Raw genomic sequence first — 22,279 nt, 5'->3', positions numbered from 1 at the left:
GCCGAGGCCCTGGGATTGGGACCCAGCCACCGAGTCAGGCTGCAGCATTGGGCCTGGCCCAAGGCCCAGGCTTCAGGACCTGGCTTCTGGCCTGGGTCTGGTGTTGGTCCTAGGTCCACATCAAGGTCTTGGTGTTGAGTCATGGCCTCTGGGTCAGATCACGGCATCAGGCCTGAGCCCAGGCCCTGGCCTAGGCCAAGGCCTAGGTGTTGGGACCTGGCCTCGAGCCTGGGTCTGGGTGGAGGCTCTCACACAGGAACCCAGTCCCCAGGTCCAGCCACAGTGTTGGACCTTGGCTGAGGCCCAGACTTTCCATCAGATACTTGATGGATCAGGTAGGAACCTATTCGGGAGTTTGGGTCTCAGTCAAGGCCTCGGCATCTGCCCGGGTCTAGGATGAGGCATCGCACTTGGTCACAGTCCCTGTTTTGGGCCTCGGCCTATTCCCTAGGTGAGGCCCCAGCCTTGGGCCTAGGCCTAGGTCAGATGCATTCATTTGAAATGAATGCAATGAATATGTTTTGCTTCATTCAGGGGGCTCCCTGATGTTTTGTGGCCCCAAATTAAATGAATTCCCCTTATTCGTTGTGTTTTTTAAATTCATTTCAAACACATACCCATCCCTATTGTGTAGTAGTAAGAGTAATGGGCTGTAAACCAGGTAAATCAGGGTTCAAATCCCACTGGTACTCCTTGCGACCTTGGGTAAGTCCCTTCAACCTCCATTGCCTCAGGTAAGCCCTCTGGGGGCAAAGAAATACCTGCAGTACCTGAAAATAATCTGCTTTGAAGTGCCTGAAAAAACAGAATATAAATAAATAGTATAATTAAACTTGATAGCCAATCTACCAGTGTTTCATGATATATATAAGACCCCTGTATCCTTTATTATCACAATGGCTTTTCTATCTCTCTTTCCTAACATTTGAACATCCCTTTCGAGTATAAATGCTCAAAACATAATCTTGTGCTCCAAATATGGTCTGACAAAAGTTCATATGGTGGAGGAATAATATCCTCATTCTTTGCATTCATCTCCTGTTTGATGGCAAATTGAAAACGAGACAGACTTGACACCTTAGATTGTTGATATTTTATTCGCACAATATTGCAATAGTGCATACAATGAGCCATACTGAAGATAAAATCTGCGGTGATGACTCAATACTGATTTTATTCACTGACCAGTTGCTGCTTCCAAAAACAACTATCGAGTGAAAAAAAATAATTAGAAGCTTTTGATTCTTGATAAGCCCCTGGCGCAGCCTTTGTGCGAAACTTGGCCAGAGTTGGGCTCTTTTAACTATTGCAATATTGTGCAATTAAAATATCTATAATCCAAGGTGACAGGTCTGTCTCATTTTCAGTTTTTCTTCTGACAAATTATCCACCTAGTTTGGCAGATAGGCGGGCTATAAATTTGTTTTAAATAAATAACCTTACACTATCAACATACAAAGACAAATGCTTAAAGGCTTAGTCCAGATCTATGCACATACAATAGTCAGAATCAACAGTGGCCCTCCTCAAGAAGATTCTAGGTCTCCATCTTACTTCCCTAATTCCAGAGGTTCATTCTCTGTATGACCACCTTCTTGCTGACACAGCTGACCTGCACTAAATGATACTGCCTGTTGCTGGGTAATATATCATTCAGCACAAGTCATTACTGCCAGAAGAAGGAATATTGTGTTTCTCCTGCTCTCAAAGGGAAAATCCTTCCAGGATAAGAAGGTGAGAGTCTGAAGGGGTGGAGAGGTCTGGGATCCTCTTGGGGAGGTGGAGGCCAAATGATCATTTTACAGTATGGAGGGGAAAAGGGGATAAATGCACCTTGTGGGGGAGATTGTATGGTTAAGGTATCAGGGATAGCAAGATCATAGCCTCTGGGCAGGCGCAAGTTGCGTACGCAGGCAAGCTGCTGCACGCAATCCCTCGACACAGTGGCAATGGCCACTGTGTTGCGGGCCTCTGGCCCCACCCATACCCCGCCCACATCCCTCCCCTCCGCCCCTTTTGTAAAGGAACGGGATTTACACGTGTCCCAGGGATATACGAGCGTAACCTTTTGAAAATCCGGCCCTTAGATTTTAAAGTTATCCAGCCTTGTGTGGCTGGATAACTAGCTACTTAACCGAATATCTTCAAAGATATTCAGTTAAGTAGAGATCTGTAAAAGGCCTGTTTCTTTTCATCCCTTGTCCAAATTATAAATGAGGTCCTGGAGGCCTTACATCTGACACAGTTCAAACCCAATAAACATATTTAATGTCCCTGGCCTGTCAACCTTGTTAGCAATTTAAACAAATAGTAGATCTTATCTGTCCTGCCTCCAGACTCCCTGACCCACCAATGGTTTAAGATGTGACTGGTCCACACACACACACACACACACACACACACACACACACGCATACACATACACACTGATCCCCCGGGATCCCTCCTCCATCATCCCTGAGTCTTCTCAGTCCATGCTGGGAGCGGGGTATTACTTCTCCCTTTCCCAGCGCTCCAACATTCAGCCTGTCAGTTTAAGTTACATACTATTTACACTGAATATGCCATATTTTCCATTTAGATGGATAGTTTATAAGTTATTCATCTAAATGGCTTTTGAATATTGACCTCCAAATGCTCGTCTGTAAAATCTGAGAATCCTATTGTCTTCTTTTTACAGTTTGATAGTTCTGTATCTTCTGCAAATATTGCAATAGTGCTGTTTATTTCTTCCTATTGATCACTGAAAAGTTAATAGACAGTTGTCCTTGCACATTTCTTTCTGGAACCTTAATTGTCATTGATTTCAATTAGAATGTGTGCCATTAATCATGACCTTCCATAGTCTTGTTCCTGATGGTAGCTTATAATTTCAGAGGCAAAATGTGGGAGAGCCATTACAGCTAGTATACTTCAGGTGAGGAGGTCAAAGGAAGGCAGAAAACTGACATGAGTACATAATCAGAAACATATGTCTTTTGAGTCTGAAAAGAGTTTCATAAGAGTGGTATGAAAAGACATGATTGGTCACAGAAAGGAGAATGCGATTAGTCAGTTGCTAAAAGCTTCTGAGGCTTAGACTGCTCTTTAACTTCAAGTCTCTGAATGACTACAGTTATCATTGACTACAATAATTTTGGCAATGACAACAAAGATCTATAACCTCTAGGAACTCATTGCTTAGAAATACACATCTTATAAAAGGAAAGGTGGATCTAAGTAGTATAAAGAGGTAGAGTGCTAGTTAAACTTTGTTTTCACAGGTGAGTGACAGGCAGCTCAGCCAATAAGCATTCACGTCTGGGCTAAGTTCCACCCATTGGCCTCTCCTTTCAGTCAATCAGAATTCATCCCTGGACCAACCCCTACTCCTGTACTGACCCTTGCCCCAGCTTGGCCCCACCCCTTTGTTCACATGCATCCTAGCCTTACCCATACCATGCCCCTTTTTGCTCCTTGGAAATATGTTTTTCATAATGGTGGCAGTTACCCTGGGGACAGCCATCTTGGATGTCCTGGGTACAATACTTGTCAAACTTTGTTTTGACAGGTGAATGACAAGCCCAGGTTAAGCCCCACCCTCTGACCCTCCTCTCAGCTAATCAGTGTTCATCCCTGCCCATTGCAAAGCTCCTTTCCCCACTTTGGCCTTACCCTTTTGTTAATATTCAGCCTTCTCTTCCCAAGAGTTCTTGCCTGATTTGCTAAAGTCAAAAATCTTTTACGTCTTTTTGAGTAGATTTAGAAACATCTGGGTATATCCAATTTTTTTGTCCCTTTTTGCCCCTTGGAAATACATTTTTCAAGGTGGCGGCAGGTACCCTGGGGGTGAACATCTTAGATGACAGCACTGGAAATGACATCCAAGCTAAAAGGGGTTGACAGCTCTTTTACTTGTTTACAGAGATTGGGGCAAGGAAGGTAGCCATGTTTGAATTAATGAGCATGCTCAGTAAGCAGTCAGGTTTTTGAACAATTAGTTGGCAGAAGAAGAGAACCGGAAAGCTCATCTACATACTGCTCCCAGCATCCCCCAAGAGAGGACTCCAGAGGTCACAGAAAGCGATCCAGGTTTCAAACTCCATAGCCCCAGCTTCCAAAGGCCCCGCACCCTTTGCAGTAGAGGACTAGAAGGCTCATCTGCATACTTCTCCTAGCATTCCCCGTGATAGGACTCCAGAGGTCACACAAGCGATCCATGTTTCGAACTCCACAGCCCCAGCTTCTAGAGGCCCCACACTCTTTGCAGTAGAAGAGGACCAGAAGCACACGTTGCTAGGCACGTGAATCTCAAACCTCTCAATCCATTCAGTGAAGATCAAATTAATGGTGGTGGAAGAGGATTGGTAAGTATAGTTTTGGAAATTCTTGGACTTAAAATGTTTGGAGAGAGGTTTAATAGTGGGATATATTCTTTAGAGTTTGTGTGTTTTTGAGATAATAAGCAAGCCAGAGGAAATTAATTCTAGTGTCTGCCTTTCCCTCCCATCCACCCCTAGCTCAACTCTTGATTTTTAAGCAAGATACACTTTCTCACTAAAAATCAATTAGTCTCTTTTCTAAATCATACTATTGCACCAGCCCTTATTGAGAGTTTAATCATCCCCTTGTAGGTCACTAGCAGATTAATTAGTGAATACTCCTATAAATTTAAAGTACTCTAATTCCAACTCCCTTAGTAACCTAAACTTAACTAGGAATTCAACAAAATTATCATGAAGGCAGCAGACCAGCACCAAGAGGGGGCCTTTTCATTCTTTTCCAACGAGTGTCACATGTCTGATTTTTTACATGCCAGTAAGAGATCGTATGTATGCACCTGGTGCAAAGAGCTCCTTGTTCTCAGAGAACGAGTCCAATCTCTGGAGGCTAGAGTGGCAGACCTGGAGGAGCTGAGGCAGAGAGGTACATTGATGAGACCTTCAGGGACAAAGTAGCCAAGTCTCAAATTCAGTCTGGCAGCCCCGGTGCTGCCTTGGATCAGAAAGGTCTCCCAATTGGAGAGCATTTCCCTGGAGTAGCAAGAAGTGATCCTGTAACAAGGACCTGCTCTCCAGGTGATGCATTGTCCTCTCACACTGAGGACAAGTCTCCTAGGGCTACTGCCAAGGAGGGAAGGGTTAGGTTGGCCATCATAGTTGATGATTTGATTATTAGAAATGTAGATAGCTGGGTGGCTGGGGCATGTGAAGACCACCTGGTAATCTGCCTGCCTGGTGCGAAAGTTGTGAACCTCATGTGTCACCAAGATAGGACTATAGAGAGCGCTGGGGAGGAGCCGGCTGTCATGATGCATGTGGGTACCAACATAGGAAAATGTGGGAGAGAGGGTCTGTAAGCCAAATTTAGGATTTTAGGTAGAAAACTGAAGTCCAGAACTTCCAGGGTAGCATTCTCTGAAATGTTCCCTGTTTCACATGCAGGTCCCCAGAGGCAGGAAGAGCTCCGGAGTTTCAATGTGTGGATGAGATGATGGTGCAGGGAAGAGGGATTCAGTTTTGTAAGGAACTGGACTACCTTTTGGGGAAGGGGGAGACTTTTCTGAAAGAACAAGCTCCACCTTAACCAAAATGGAACCAGGCTGCTGGCGCTAACTTTCAAAAAGGAGATAGAGCAGCTTTTAAACTAGAACAACCGCTATATCGAGGGTTTCTTGCTTGGCGTCGCTGAGAATGATGCCGCATATGAAAAGGAAGGGTCGAGTCAGAGAGGGAGCCTCGACCCCACCCAAACACTGGCTCTAATTTAGAGGACGATAGCAGGCTTTTACCCACCCACAGAATCATTAGCTCCGGAGGTTCCCACAAGAGTGGATAGTGGTGAGCAAACAACTTCGCTCCTGGGAGAAGTTACTCTCAGTCCTGGAGCTCCCTTACCACCCACGAGCGCTGCAACTGCTGGCCTGGACTCGCCTCATAGACGGATGGCGTCATTTGAGGGGAGTTACCTCAAGGAAGGAATAGCAGGGGCCATCGCAAAGCCATCCAGGGCAGGAGAACCGTCAGAATCCACCCTGCAGATGGAAGGCCAACTCGAATTGGTTCTAGATAGAACCGGCAAACAGGACGCTGAGACAGCAAGTGCGACGGTCCAGTTTCTGAGGATTGGGGATTCACAAGTGTCTTCATTTCCTCAAACGGTAACATTTCCTCCTCAAATAATATTGGAAAAGCCAAAAGTTGTTACATTGGATTCGCTATGGCAGGCAATTTCCGCCTTGCAAAATTTCATAGCGAATCTTACAGTGACTATAAAAGAAACGCAAACTGTGTTCAGTAACATTAATCCTATGCTGAATCAACACACTGAAAAAATGGAAAAATTGGATACAGATATAACAGAAATAAAAAAAGTGCAAAGTTCTTTGATACAGGGAGAGTGGTTGTTGAGTAAAAAGGTTGAGAATTTAGAAAATTCAGTGAGATATGCTAACTTAAGAAATTTGAATTTTCCCAATTGTAAAATGATTTCATCAAGAGAACAGTTTAAAAACTATCTTCAAGAAATCTTACAAATACCTATTGATGCGTTGTCACCTCTATCAAAAGTCTATTTTCTACCTGATATAAAAAATGGAGCACCTAAAAATCAAATATCTGAAGTAGAACCGTTAAATGTTTCAGAGTTGCTGGAAACATCTTATAAATCCCAGATTGAAATGAGGGGCTCCTTGATGGTTAAATTCATATTGTCTTCAGATAGAGACAATATATTAAAACTTTCTTCGTAAAAGATCCTCTCTTTATCTGGGACAAAAAAATTGGATATACCCAGATGTTTCTAAATCTACTCAACAAAGACGTAAAAGATTTTTGACTTTAGCAAATCAGGCAAGAACTCTTGGGGCCCAAATACTAATTAGGTTCCCATGCAAATGTATTGGTTAATGGGGTGAGATATATTTTTTTTTATCCAGAACAACTGGAAATATACTTAGAATTTCATCAGATCAAAGGAACTGAACCTATTATACCATTGCTGGAAGAAGTTGATTAATTTTAAAGGAAAGCTGTAACTTCTCATTCTTTATTTGGAAATATTGGCCTGGATTTATCAAATATTGCATGCAATAGGCAGTTTATCACAAAGTGCACTAATACCTATGTGAAATGCTTCATACTTTGGAAATGCCTCCTGCATACAACCACCTTTAGTAGTTTTGAAGCTTGATGGACTCTCTACCTGGGTAACATCAAGCTAGGTGGAGAGAACATTGCCCAAATCTCATCTTGGAGTGAGTTTCCTCACTCCAAAGGTCATCAAATCTTCACAAGAGACCACTATTCTGTTCGTACATCTCACTTTGAATGTCAAAGTGGCCCCTAACCCTCTACACTAATACCTAAACCACACCTTGAGTTACTAGGTAGGCCTACCTTAGGGATACAAATACCTATCTAGGGAAATGCCATTATGGCCAGTCTCTCTCTCTCTCACTCTTTCTCACTCTCTCCCTCCCCTTCCTGAGGCTCTGGGAGCTTCAATTCACCTAAAATTGGCTTCCCATTAATCTACATTCCCATTAATCTACATTGGCTTCCCATTAATTTCAGAATCCTCTACAAATCCCTCACCATCATACACAAATCCATCCACAATCAATCCTCCCTACAGCTAAACATCCCATTCCAGGTTCATACCTCTTCCAGACCAATTAGAACTGCCTACAAAGCAACCCTCCTCACCCCTTCAGCCAAGGCTACGCTCCACCCCTCATTAAGGGGTAGATTTACAAAAACTGCACGTTCGCATACTTTTGTTGGCGCACCAGTCGCAAACAAAAGTACGCTGGATTTTAGTAGATACGCGCGTAGCCGCGCGTATCTGCTAAAATCCAGGATCGGCGCGCGCAAGGCTGCCGATTTTGTGCAGCCGATGCGCGCCGAGCCGCGCAGTCTGCCTCCGTTCCCTCCAAGGCCGCTCCGAAATTGGAGCGGCCTCGGAGGAACTCGCTTTCGCCCTCCCCTCACCTTCCCCTCCCTTCCTCTATCTAACCCACCCCCCTGGCCCTATCTAACCCCCCCCTACCTTTGTCCGGGGATTTACGCCTCCCGGATGGAGAAGTAAATCCCCGCGCACCAGCGGGCCACTAGCACACCGAGACGCGACCCGGGGGCGGTTCCGGAGGGCGCAGCCATGCCCCCGGACCGCCCCGGGCCGAAACCACGCCCCCGGGCCCGCCCCCAAAACGCTGCATCGATCGGCCCCGCCCCCGACACGCCCCCGACAAAAAACCCCGGGACTTAAGCGAGTCCCGGGGCTCTGCGCGCGCCGGCAGGCCTATGGAAAATAGGCGCGCCGGTGCGCAAGGCCCTGCTTGCATAAATCCGGGCGGATTTACGCGAGCAGGGCTTTTAAAATCCGCCCCTAAGAAAACATGCCTTCTCTACCGCCAGACCTACGCACTGGAACGCTTTACCCACAGAACTTCACCATGAACAATGTCCGCTCACCTTTAGAAAGAAATTGAAGACCTGGTTATTCAGACAAGCCTTTCCTTAACATCCCGCAACACTAACACGGACTCCTACTTCAGTTAACGTACAATGATTGTTACTATGACTGCAAATTCTTTCCCTTCCTGACCCCACTGGCCTCGCCCTCCCCGTCCCCCCCCCTTGCTACTCTGCCCCTACTCATGATCCGCACCACGTGCGGAGATAGCCTGTAATCTAGTTGTTTCTTCTACTTTAATGTTAATCAGCCCTTGTTATGTTATGTCATGTCATCCCCCTTGTTAATCATCTTTCTCTCATCTATATTTTAAATTTATTGATTTTATATATATTGATTTGAAGATACTTGTTATTTGTAACTTTTCCATATTTGGTTCGATGTAAACCAGCGTGATAAAAATTTTCGTCTTGAACGTCGGTATAGTAAAAAGATCTAAATAAATAAATAAATAAATAAATAAATAAAATAGGCCTTGTGGGGCACCTCACAAAAGGCAATAAAACCTTACCACCCAGTCACAGCAGCCATCACACAGCTTAACACCATCCAAAAAGGTGTAGTTAAAATCCGCATTAAGGCTGTGCAATAGCTCTTCACAGACAGGCTAACCCAGCCCACTCCCCACCCCTAACCCCTCCTATTTTCCAAATTTGCATCGCACCATACAATATGCTGCTATCACATGCGTTAAACATGTTTTCGCATGCGGTAAGGGCCTATCACATGCGATAAGCCCTTAACGCATGCGAAACAGCCTTAGCGCATTTTGATAAATGACCCCCTTGGTTAGAGAGCTAATGGTGGTGGGGTCACTTGGCAATTGTGATCATAACATGATCAAATTTGAACTAATGACTGGAAGGGGGACAATATGTAAATCTACAGCTCTAACACAAAATTTTCAAAAGGGAAACTTTGATAAAATGAGGAAAATAGAAAAATACTGAAAGGTGCAACTGCAAAGATTAAAAGTATACAACAGGCATGGATATTGTTTAAAAATAGAATCGTAGAAGCACAGTCTAGATGTATTCCATGCATTAAGAAAAGTAGGAGGAAGGCAAAACGATTACCAGCATGGTTAAAAGGTGATATTGGTCCTTTCCTCTTCAAGCTTTCTGTAGGGCTGTATTGCTTCCACAACTGCCGCTATGGGGCTGCACATTACTGCTGTTCATCCATGTGAATGCAAGCTCCTTAGTATGTGAAACCTTTTCCCTGGCTTCAGTGCAAAACCACATGCTTTAGTGCTAAAGTCTGGATATTGTTCATTTGGCTTTTGCACATGTATCCTGTTTGCCCTCACTTTAATTTTTGTCCTCACTCCTAGTTCCCTCGAGGCACTTAAACTGCTGCTGCAGGCTCTGCCTGGTTCATGGGCTGGGCATTGTAGTAGACGCTGTCTCATGGGGAACAGCAGGTTCTCATTTTTCATTGTGCAGCAGAGTGAATATAAGACAAGGTCAAAGGGTTTTGAAATATGGAATGTATGTGGTGAGAGGTATGTGAGAATTGTGTTCGAGTGAGTGTGTGGTTTATAAGGGGTGGGTTAGTGTGTGGTTTATAAGGGGTGGGTTTGTGATAAAAATTATGCACTTTAATATATCAATGTTTAAACATTTGAATGAGTGTTTTAAATAATATAATTGAGATGGTACATTTTTCAATAAGAAAAGAATAAAGCATTTGTGAAAATTTAAGTAGTTGATGTTGTGGACTGTTGATTGATTCTCATTTTTCATTACCAGGGAGGCTAGCATGGTCCCATCTCTGGCAGAGAAGTTTGGAATAAGCCCACCCCAGCAAAATCAGAAGTATGTGCAAGCATAAGAGTACACATATAGTAAACATCCAAAGTATGTGCTATATGGTGTCCAAATTGAACAGTACCTTGCATACTTTGGCGGGGGAGGCAGAGATAAGTGAATTTTAAAACCTGCACGATGGCTGCACACAGCTTCTAAAATGCTTGAACAAATATGCGTGAATCCATATATATGCATATATGGCACTGCGTGGATATGTTTGAAAGTTAGGCTCCCTGATTTTAAAATATTCACATGCAAGTTAACCTGCACAAGTGATACTCTTTGAAGGGGAGGTTTAATTTTGGGCAAATTATTCCATATACATTCGTGGCCAATAACCAGTGAACTTTTAAAACAAATGTATGTGCATAAGTTTGCTTTGAAAATGTAGGATAAAGTCTGCATGTAAAAGATTTGCACAGACTTTTTGCAACCTCATACAGTTATAAAATTGCCTTCATATCTCAGTTTTAGGGGGATTTTGCATAGTCTGACTTTGTTTAAAGTATATCGTATTGCTTATGTTTTTAATTTAATTTAAATTTAATCCAGTGAACTATATTGTACCCCTACCCAATGTAGTTGGGAAGAGGCAGGCAATCCAGTTTAAGTAAATAAATAAATAATTAAGTAAGTACCCAGAAGTCCTGTCATGCTGCATCTTTGCAGCCCAAACTCCACGCCTGGGGAATCTAAGAAGTCCTTTCACAAGAAATTCAGCAAATTTATGATCTATTTTCTTCTTCAAATAAAAAAAAAACAAAACCCAACATGCAACAGGAAAGGTAACTCCCCATGGGAATGCAAGCTGATTTTCAAAGGAAAATTTCTAATAGTGTTTTCCTTTGGGAATCCTGCCAGTCTGCACGACACAGGTACAAAGTACTTAAATTATTTCTGCCTTCATTGAAACATGTGCCAGAAATTATATGTGCAGGCTTAAAAATGCAACCGAGTTTCCTCCTCAGACTTATCCAGGACCACCTTTCCCTGTGGCTTAAAGTATGTACCCTGTGAACAGCACAAGTACACAAATCGTGTTTTGCACAGGTAAACATGCATTTGCCTGAATAAAAGAAGCCTAGTTATTGTTCCCTAGATGTTCTACAACATTAATAATTACTTTTTCTCCAGCAGTTTTGACTTGTTTACAGAGACCCCCTCAGTGGCTAACTATAGCTCTGTATTGACTTAACAGACAACACATTTGGTTTTGATTCAGAAAAGAATTCATTCTAACCCCAATAGAGTTCTATTTTGATTAAACATCCCATTATTAATTTCTGTTTTCCACTGAGCATCCTGTGGATAAATACATGCTTATTACTTAATTAGTTTTCTAAACAAAGAAAACATGAAATCTGTTTAAAAATAAAAAAAAGTTCCAGTGAATTGGAGGCAAGCCAGTGTTATATCAGTCTTTAAAAATGACCTGGAGAGGATCCATGGAATTGGAAAATAAACTTCAGATGAGATAGAACTCTCTAGTTTGTAAATAGTAATAATAATAATAATAATTACATACATCCATACAGAGCCTTTCATCCAACATCAGAAACAGGTCTGACTCTGGATAAAATGGCACCCTAGGCGAAAAGAGCCCCTCACCCCCAGGCTTCACTTCAGCCAAGGCAGGATGGGATCCACTGTTGTCACGCCAGGCTTCTCTTTGCCATAGCGAGATGGGTTTCACCATGGTATGCCAGGCCTCTCTTCAGCCACAGCAGGATAGGATCTGCTACGGGATGCTGGTAGCAACCAGGAAACCCCCCCATCTCACAGTGCTCCAGGCAACAGCCCAGCTCACCTGTCTCAAAATCCAGCCCTGATCATAAAATATTTCTTTGGTGACAGGATCATGGATGGAACGATCCCTGTGGAAACAGCAGAGACATAGTACATAATGAAACTCAAGAACACATGGGATGAGCACAGATCACCCCTAGTGGTTAGAATGTGAAGGTATAGCCAGAGGTCAATTGTGGTATATAACATTGTACCATGATTGAAATTGGACAGGCTAAATAGGCATAATGATCCTTATCTGCTATCATGCTCTATGATAATGGAAGGAACAGGATTGAGAGGTTGCAGTATTGTACCTAAGCCCCAATTCAGGGTGATGACTGAAAGATAACGGGGCCATAAAATAACTTATATGGTATATCTTGGGGCTAACGCCAATTGTCAGATTCACAAATCTTCTTGTCCCATGGGGTGGGTTCTTTTCTACTTGGGGGAAGGATAACCTTCAAGGCCCAGGCAGTTTAGTGGAATCACCTTCTTCATTTGTGTTGCCATGGCTTCTCACTCATGGTGCTGCAGGGACCAGATAGGACACAGTTTGGCTGTTCATAATTAAAGTTTATTCTTCAGAATAAATACATTTCAATCAATTAGAAATAGCTGGTCCAAAGTATATCTGTGCTCAGACTGGTTTCTCTTACTGAACTCCTCGCACCTCTCTATCTCTGTGTATGTGTCCTCAAAACAGGCTCCTGGGCTACAGCTTAACTTACCTCCTGGAGTAAGTGGGTAAGGGGTCCAAGTTAAGCAGGGAAATCCTAGGTGTAAGGAGGATCTCCTTAGTCCTGAAAAACCATACCTGAGGTCCACAGAATCCAGTTCTTCCAAACTCAGCCTGTGTCCCAAAAGGTAGAGATTCCAGGTATACATTTCCAAAGATCTTGTCTCATCTCTCTGTGCTACGTACTCCAGACTCTTCCTGATGTGACCTCTCTTGCTGGAAGAAACCAGGCTATTACAGCCCAGCTCCAGTGTAATGAAGGATGGTACTAACTTCCTTCAAAAGCAAAAAAGGGAAAACATTTTCAAAGTCCATACTTCCTCTGAGGTAATGGGTCACAGCTGCTCCCTCATTGGCAATGAGAGGGGCCCAGGAGATTGACTTTCTCCTGGCCACAAAATCCAAGGGTGTCCTTACTCCATAAGCCAGGTGCTGATCTCAGAATAAAAATCCAAAAATCTCGAAAATTCACAAAAGTCTCTTTACCAAAAACTTGGAAGCAGATCCTGACAGGCCAAGGGTGCACTAAAATAAATCTTACTTCCAATACAGCAATTCAGGCCAGGAAACCCTAACTCAAATGAGAGTTAACAATAGCAGCTCCTTACTCTCCAAAATCCAATCCAAAATGATCATGCTCTCTACTCTCCTAGCCCCCACTTGTAAAACTGGGAACTAACCACCTCAGCCATTCTCTAGGGGAGGTGCTGTTGGAATGATTTGTCCCTCTAAAGCTGACTAACCCAAGGACTGGAATCTAGGGCCATCTAGTGGAGACCCTTCATTCCCTCAAGAGCGAGGCATACAGTAGAGGAGAGATGATACAGATTTTTAAACACCCGAAAGATAATACTCAATGGAAAGGAAGATCTAGAACTAGGGGAAATGATATCAAGCTCTAAGGGGATAGACTCAAGACCAATGTCAAAAAATATTTTTCCATGGAAAGGGTGGTGAATGCCTGGAGGTGGTGGAGACAAAAATGGTACCAGAATTCAAAAAGACATGGAATAAAAACAACGAATAACTAGGATATTAATAAGAAAACTGTTTTAACCTCCAAAAAGCAGAATGGATGGACGATTTGTGTCTTTTTCGGTCATCATTTACTATGGACAAAGCAAAAGGCAGAAAAAAGGAGTTCAATCTAGTGATATTGCAGGCCATTGGATAATCAGGTTGGTACCAGCAAGTAATAACTCCCCAGAAATCAACCAAAAGTACAAATATGATATTATCTTAAAACAACTGAGTGATGTTGCAAAAAGAGGCAAAGAAAGGGTAAGGGGAGACAGAGGAGAGGCATGAAGAGATGCCAGAACTGTCAGAGCAGCCAGAGTGACTGGAAGAGGTAACTTAGGCTATGATCATAATCAGTGAGACCCTGACTGATGTAAATGGTACAGAACACGAGGAGGAGATCAGCCTAGAAAAGATTCAAACTAGTGTTTAATTCTCTCAAAGTGCTGGTACAGAAGTAATTTGCAGGGGTCATTGCTTACAATGCATCCAGTTTGGAGGGATTTGCTTTTTTTGCAAAACCTAAATTTGGTTCTAAAAGCTAATGCTCCCTTTGAGCTCCTCAAGTGAGCGTCTCTGAAAAATGTAATCTTGAAGGCATTGTTTCTGGTCATGATAGGTTTGGAAAGGAGGATCTAAGAACTTCAGGCTCTCTCTCCTTTAGGGAGACCTTTTGGATCCTTGATGAGGTGGTTGCAATCCACACAGTTCTGTCCTTTTCTTTTTTTCCTAAAGTGCTTTCACAATTTCATCTTAATCGGATGGTTTTTCTTCCCTCTTTTAGGAAGGGTAGTGAAGATCTTCACCAGTTTGGATGTTCATAGAAGTCTTCTGCAATATTTGAAGGTAACTAATTTCTTTAGTATTTGGTCATCCTCTTTAGTGGACAAAATAAAGGAGAAGCTGCTTCTCTTTGTTGACTCATTAGATCAAGGATACATTCAAGATTTGTCACCTCTTAGTGATATTAAAGCCCATTTGATCAGAGCCCAGGCATCTTTGGGGTTGGAACTGCACTTAGTTTCCTTTTTGGAGACGTGCAGGGCATCATTTCATTTGTAACCCCACCTGAGGGGGCACATATAATGTGAGAGGTGCCTAATGATGCTTTAGTCGCTAAGCGCCAGTCTCGTGAAAGGGTTTGCAAATAAATAAAAGGTCAAGTATAAGGTGCAGTGGGTCATTTCCAGAGGCAGGAATGGTGATGCAGGGAACAGGGAAAAATTCACAACATAGATACTTCCCTTGTAGCCCTCTTCTAACTGCTTCCCTTCTTCTTTCACCTTTGTACCGGTTCTTTTACCAAACCTCCATCTTTCATGAAGTAGGGACTCACACCATGAAGTTCCTTCGGACAAACAAATTCTTATTACTGGGCTTTGCCAGCAGTCGAAATCAGGGCTCATTGATGACCACAGCCACACTGCAGCATTAATAACAGTCCAAAACACATTAATAAATGGTTTTCATGATCACTATATATTTCTTCACCTGTTAGGAAAAATAACCCAAAAGTACTCCATTAGCTCGTGTTACCCACAGTCTTCTTATAGTTAATTTCACTTCATCTACATTTACTCTTCCTCCAGTGGACTATGTTAATTACAATCTCTCTTCATTAGCATTAAATTCAGTTACATAAGTAACTGAACTCATTAGACACAAAGTAATGCTCTTCATTACCATAGGAAACAGTTTATCCTTTCCATACCACTTCCTGAGTTCTCCAAGCATCTCAAGCACTCATCCCTCTGAGACCTCTTCACTTCAAGGTCTTCCACCAACTATGGGATGCAGGCTGGGTATCCTGGTCATTTTTCTATGGGAAGAAACACTTCTTCAGCCTTTGTCTTTTTTCCTTGAGGGTGAAAACACCTGCAGATCCCTCTCTTCTCCTTGAGGAGAGGCTTCAGGTGCCATACTCTCCTGATGGGCTTCTTCCAACTCCTCTCATCAAACTCTGAACACAGAATTTTATGCTCTAAAAATACTACCTCAATAGGATCTCTTCCTCACTAAACACTCTATCCATAGCTTCCATTAGTTAGCATACCCCATATACAATTGAAATAAGTTCTGCAATCTAGTGGATCCATAATGGTTGACCTTTCTCATACATCTCCAGAAATCATTCAGTTGCATATGAAGGGAAACAGTCATGGATCTCCCCCAACCTGACCTCTTCCTCCACAATATATTCAAATAGCCTAGGGCCCTGTTTGGGGTGGGGTGGGGGGGGGGGAATCACATTTTCATTCATGAAATATTGTCATTGGGTTGTTTGAGTAAGAGAAGTTGCCACCTTTTGACCAGGCTTTTGGAGAACAGACCTAGTGATATCCCACCCAGATTGAGGGATGGCTTTGTTTCATCCCACTTGCTTATTAGGGATGGGCAGGGTCAAAAAATGTGGTTTGGTTGGTTCATTCATTTCATACCTTTTGATGGCTGTACATCAAATTGGAACCATCCACTCAGGAAGAAGATGCTCTCATTCTTCATTCTGTGTTCCTTTTTGGGAGTGATTTCTTCTCCCCACCCACCACCCCCATGTCTTGTTGAGGATATTGGCATGCATATATAATGTTTTACCTTCCATTTGGGAGCCCTGATAGGCTTCTTGTTAGATCATTTCCCAAAGCCATCACTGCTGTTTCTCTCCCTGCAAAGGAGGGGCAATGGAGAAGAGTTGTTACAGAGAATAATGGGTAAGGCTGAGGTAAGCAAGGGTCCTTGTAGAGGATGTCATCAGCAAATTATTGCTTTTTGCTGGTAGGTGAGCAATGCATAGTCAGCATTACTTTCAATATTGTTTCCTTTTTTATTAAAATTAAGCTTCACATGTAGGGATTGATTACTGAAAAACTAAAGTAGGAAGGGAAGAGTGAGAAACCTTGAAGTGGAGTGGGGAGGAGCAACATGAAGAAATATTCATCCCAGATGGCTATCAGTGTGAGATTCATATTCAGATAACTTTATTGGCATGACAATTTATACAAGGATCAGATTAAAAAAAGAAGACAAATACTATAAGAGAAGGGAAAAAAATTAAAGAGAGCTCCTAAAGTATATATACCTTATCTTTACCAATGTTGCTTATTTAAACTAAATTATGTATGATCTCAAAACTATGTGATAACACTGGTACTGTAAAAATATTCATACAATGTTTCAATTACTGGTCAGTCCATATGGTACCTCTAAACATCAAATATTCTTAATATTCTTCTTACTTTTTTAAATGATTTTTTATGGAATTAAAAACTTCATTGAAACTATGCTTATATTCTGTTATAACAAATATCCACATGTATTTTTCAGTTTTATAATGTAATTCAAAGGCACTGGTCAGTTGTAATATTCCATCAATCAATCCACAATCCAAACACAGACTCTGTTTTGACGTTAAAGTAAACATCTATATCAGGGCAACTTCTAATAGTGCATTCAATCAATCTCCATACGGACTGCTCGCTATCTTTTCACAGCAGTCTGAAATATATGTACTGTATATATTATTCTTTTTAATATTAAGTATATTTGTGATAAAGAAATAAATAAATAGAAAAAAGAAAATATTAATTAACATAGCAAAGGAAAGAAAACAAGCTTTTCCGCCCAACTCTTTTTATTGACAGCAGACCTCAGACAGAGAATTTCAGAAACCCTGTGGGTAAAATTGTTACAAGATAGGAAAATACTCATTTTCACAACATTTCATCAATAGTCCAAACCCACAGATTGTGATTCTTCATTCATCTCTCTCCAAATCATTTTAACTCATTATAGCTTGTGCTATGAAAACTGTCCTTATATACAGAAAATAATGGGGCGATTTGTCCTGCTCCACCTCCAACGCTGCAGTCTTGCTCCAGTGTTCCTGTTTTACATCCAGTTCCCCTCTGGATGCAGAACCAAAATATGATCCTTCAGTGGTCCTATCCCAAGAAGATTCCAGGTCTCCACCTCCTCCAGAATCTCACTTCCTAATTCCAGATGATCTTCCTCTTTGTGGAGAGAAGGATCATGACTTCCCTCCTGCTGATGCAGCTAACCTGTGCTGAATGGCAAGGCCTGTTGAAGGTAACATCAGTCAGTGCAAGGCAGGGGTGCTGGCTGAAGGGAAATCACGCTCCTCCTGCCCACAAAGAGGAAGACCCTCCAGAAAGAGAAGGTGAGACTGAAGTTGTTGAGGAGTCTTGGATCTTCTTTGGGAGGTGGCTGCCACCTCCCAAAGAGGGGGGGGGGAGGGGAAGAGAGAGAGAGAAATGCACCATGGAGGGGGAAGGAAAGGCTTTAAGGTAACAGAGATAGGGGGATCATAGCACTGGGAGAGGATATCATGGCTTGGAGATAGGGATCGTGGCATGGGAGGAATTTGGAATATGGCAAAAGTAGGCAGCTATTTTCAGCCAAGACTTGTGTCCTAATTCCTTAGTGGCCAAAATTTTGACTGCATACATTTAAGCAAATTTTCAATCGAAGGTATAGGCATCTAAGTTCAGCTAAAAATCCTCCTGCCAGCCTACAAGCTGATTTTCAAATGGAAACTCCCCACACAGATTCCCTTTGAAAATCCAACCAGCACACACATCATGGGTACAAAGCATCTGCGCACTTTATGCCTACATTTTAACAGGTGCAAAGTATGCACCTCACCGAACCCCGTGCCCTTTTGCCTGCACCGAGCAAAGCAATTTTCAGGATGAAATTTGTATGTGGGAAAACATGTGTTTTACCTGTGTAAAGAAAAAAAATAAACTTTGAAAATTGTCCTCATTAATTTTTAATGGGCACACAAAACCTGGTCTGAATATGATAGGACAAGGCTGAACACAGAGGGGGATGGTTTCTCAATCAGCTGCCCTAGGTGCAAAAATTCGTAGCTACCTAATTACCAAGGGTGCACATGCATTTCCTTTGAGATCTGCTAGGGATACAAAGCACCCAAGGGCTTTTTGTCCCTGCTTTATGCGTGGGTAAAATTTCTCCAGGAAAATTAGCACACGTACATTTTCAAAATACAATTTATTTTATTAAACAAGATTTGCAACCCACTCATTTCAAAGATTGTGGCAGGGGTGAAATACAACATACATTAAAATGTTAGCACTCTGAGCTAGAAGGTGGACCCTTGGGCCGGCCGGGCAGAGCAGCGGCTCCGAGATGGGCTGGGGCCAGGAGGCAGCACACAGCAGACGGACGTAGAGCTTCACCCGGCGGAGACGGAAACCCCCCAGGAGGAGCCCGTAGGGATCCGGACCACCGGGACTGGGTACGTGGCAGAGAAGAGGCGTCTGGGCGGACAAGCAGTCGGGACAGGCAGCGAGCAGAAGAGTCAGAGGCGAGCCGAGGTCTGGAGCCAGGAAGACAGTCAACAGGATCTGGAGCAGGGTTGGAACCACGAGGACAACAGGAACAAGAGCAGGAGCCTGACTGGACCCATGAAGACAGCAGGATCAGGAGCAGGAGCAGGACTGGAACCACGAAGACAGCAGGAACAGGAGCAGCAGCAGGACTGGAACCACGAAGACAGCAGGAACAGGAGCAGGAGCAGGACTGGAACCACAAAGACAGCAGGAACAGGAGCAGGAGCAGGACTGGAACCACGAAGACAGCTGGAACAGCAACTAGCACTTCCACAAGGAAGAGACCTCGTTGCAAGGCAAAGTATCAGGAGCAGACGCCGGCTTAAATATCCTGCCGGCGTCTGACGTCAGTCGGGAGGAGTTTCAGCACTTCTGGGTGTTGGACCTTTAAGAGCTTGGTCCTTGCGCACGCGCGTAGCCCCAGAGGGGGAGGAGCCAGGATCGGGCCTCGATGGCGTCTCCACGAGGGAGAGGCTGCAGCCATGCCGTCAAGTAGGCCCCGGCGTCCGCGGGTCCCAACATGGCACGGGGCGCAGCGAGGCAGGTAAGGACCCGGTCGCTAGCTTAGCGACCGGGACTGCAACAGTACCCCCTCCTTTAGGCCCCCTCTTCAAAGGGCCCGGCTTGTCTGGGTGATCCAAGTGGAACTGCTGCAACAGAGACTTATCGAGGATATTGCGGGCAGGTTCCCAGGTATTCTCTTCATCACCACAACCCTCCCAGGCCAGTAAGTACTCCCATCGTCTGTTGCAGAAGCGGATATCGAGCACCTCGCGTACTTGGAACGTGGGATCCTCGGCCGTAGAGGTAGCAGAACCCTCTGGTGGCTGTCGATGGAATTTGGAGACGAGCACTGGCTTCAGGAGGGATACGTGAAAGATTTTATGGATGCGTAACTTGGTGGGCAGCCGCAATCGATAGGAGACCAGCCCGATCCATTCAGCTACCCGGAAGGGACCACAGTACTTGGGCACGAGTTTCTTAGAGGGTAGCCTCAGGTAGATGTTCTTAGTGCTGAGCCAGACTCGGTCTCCCGGCTGGAATATGGGTGCTGGTCTGCGATGACGATCGGTGTGTTTCTTTGTGAGGAAGGCAGCCTTCAAGAGTCTTTGTTGTACCGATGTCCAGAGTTTTTGCAGACGCTGAGCGGTCAAATGAGCTGCGGGTGAGGTCATTGGCACTGGTACCGGTAGGGGCGGTTTAAGCTGTTTCCCATAAACAACTTGAAAAGGGGTGCTCCCCGTAGCTACGTGTACCTGGTTATTATAAGCGAATTCCGCCCAGGGCAATAGATCCGCCCAATCATTCTGTTTGTCATTGGTGAAAGTTCTCAGGAACGCCTTAAGAGAGCGATTCATTCGCTCCGTTTGCCCATTGCTTTGGGGGTGGAAGGCGGTAGAGAAGCTGAGTTGGACGTTAAATTCCTTACATAAAGCTCTCCAGTACCAAGCCGTAAATTGCAGGCCTCGGTCGGAGATTATGTCCTGAGGGAGTCCATGGATTCGGAATATGTGCTGGGTGAATAGCAAGGCCAATTCTGGAGCAGAGGGTAGTTTGGCCAGAGGCTCGAAGTGGGCCATTTAGAAAAGCGGTCCACGGTGACCCAAACTACCGTTTTACATTGGGAAGGTGGCAGATCTACCACAAAATCCGTGGCTATGTGTGTCCAGGGCTCCGTAGGGATGGGTAGGGGTTGTAACAAACCCCTCGGAGGACCCACTAGTGGTTTCATCCTAGCGCATGTTGGACAAGAGTTCACGTACAGAGTCACATCCCGTCTGATGCCTGGCCACCAGTAGAAGCGTGTTACTAAGTCAAGGGTTCTTTCTCTTCCAGCATGTCCCCCGGACATCGAGTCGTGGGCCCAGGTCAGACCCTTTTTGCGGTGCCTCCTAGGCACTACTGTTCTGGATGTGAGGTCCAGCATTGTGGCTTCCAAACAGACACGTGCTGGGTCCACAATGTGTTGTAGTCCCTCCTCCTCCTCTACTTGTGAGGTACGGGACAAGGTGTCGGCTCGGAAATTCTTTGCTGTGGGGCGGTACTTGAGAGTGAAATTGAAGCGACTGAAGAACAGGGACCATCTGGCTTGTCGGGGGTTCAACCGTTGTGCTTGAGCCAGGAATTCCAAATTTTTATGGTCCGTATATACAGTGATGGGAAAGATGGCTCCCTCGAGCCACTGTCTCCATTCTTCAAAAGCTAATTTTATTGCAAGGAGCTCCTTGTCCCCGATGCTGTAATTGCATTCAGTCGGGGAGAACTTCTTGGAGAAGTAGGAGTAGGGCATGAGCTTGCCGGAGGGTGAGTGTTGACTAAGAACGGCACCGACAGCGATGTTGGAGGCGTCCACCTCCATGACGAAAGGGCGCTGCGGATCAGGGTGGTACAAACATGAGTCCTCTAAGAACGCCTGCTTAAGTTCTAGGAATGCTTGAGAGGCCGCCTCAGGCCAATTTTTGGTGTCGGCCCCTTTACGCATCAAGGCTGTGAGCGGTGCCACCTGTTGTGAATACTGAGGAATGAAGTGCCTGTAGAAGTTGGCAAATCCCAAGAAGCGTTGCAGGGCTTTCAACCCCGTGGGTCGAGGCCAGTTAGTGATTGCCGAAACCTTCTCAGGGTCCATCCAGAAGCCAGTAGAGGACACAATGTATCCTAGAAACGGGAGCGACTCACACTCGAATTGGCACTTTTCGAGTTTGGCGTACAGGTGGTTGTCTTATAATGCTTGCAATACGCGTCTGATGTGCTGGCGATGCGTGTTCAAATCTCATGAGTAGATTAAGACGTCATCTAGATATACGATGACAGATGAATGCAGCATCTCTCTGAGGACCTCATTCATTAAGTTCTGGAAGACGGCTGGAGCGTTAGACAATCTGAACGGCATTACTAAGTATTCATAGTGTCCGTCCCGAGTGTTGAAGGCCGTCTTCCATTCGTCTCCCGGGCGGATACGGACCAGGTTGTATGCTCCTCGGAGATCGAGTTTCGTAAAAACTTTGGCCCCTTGCAGTCTGTCTAATAGTTCTGGTATCAAGGGAAGCGGATACCGGTCCTTCTTAGTGATAGCATTCAACCCTCTGTAATCGATACAG

This window comes from Rhinatrema bivittatum, chromosome 2 (genome assembly GCF_901001135.1).
Source record: "Rhinatrema bivittatum chromosome 2, aRhiBiv1.1, whole genome shotgun sequence".
NCBI lineage: Eukaryota > Metazoa > Chordata > Amphibia > Gymnophiona > Rhinatrematidae > Rhinatrema > Rhinatrema bivittatum.
The sequence above is the reverse complement of the archived record's forward strand: the minus strand, read 5'-3'. Positions refer to the sequence as shown.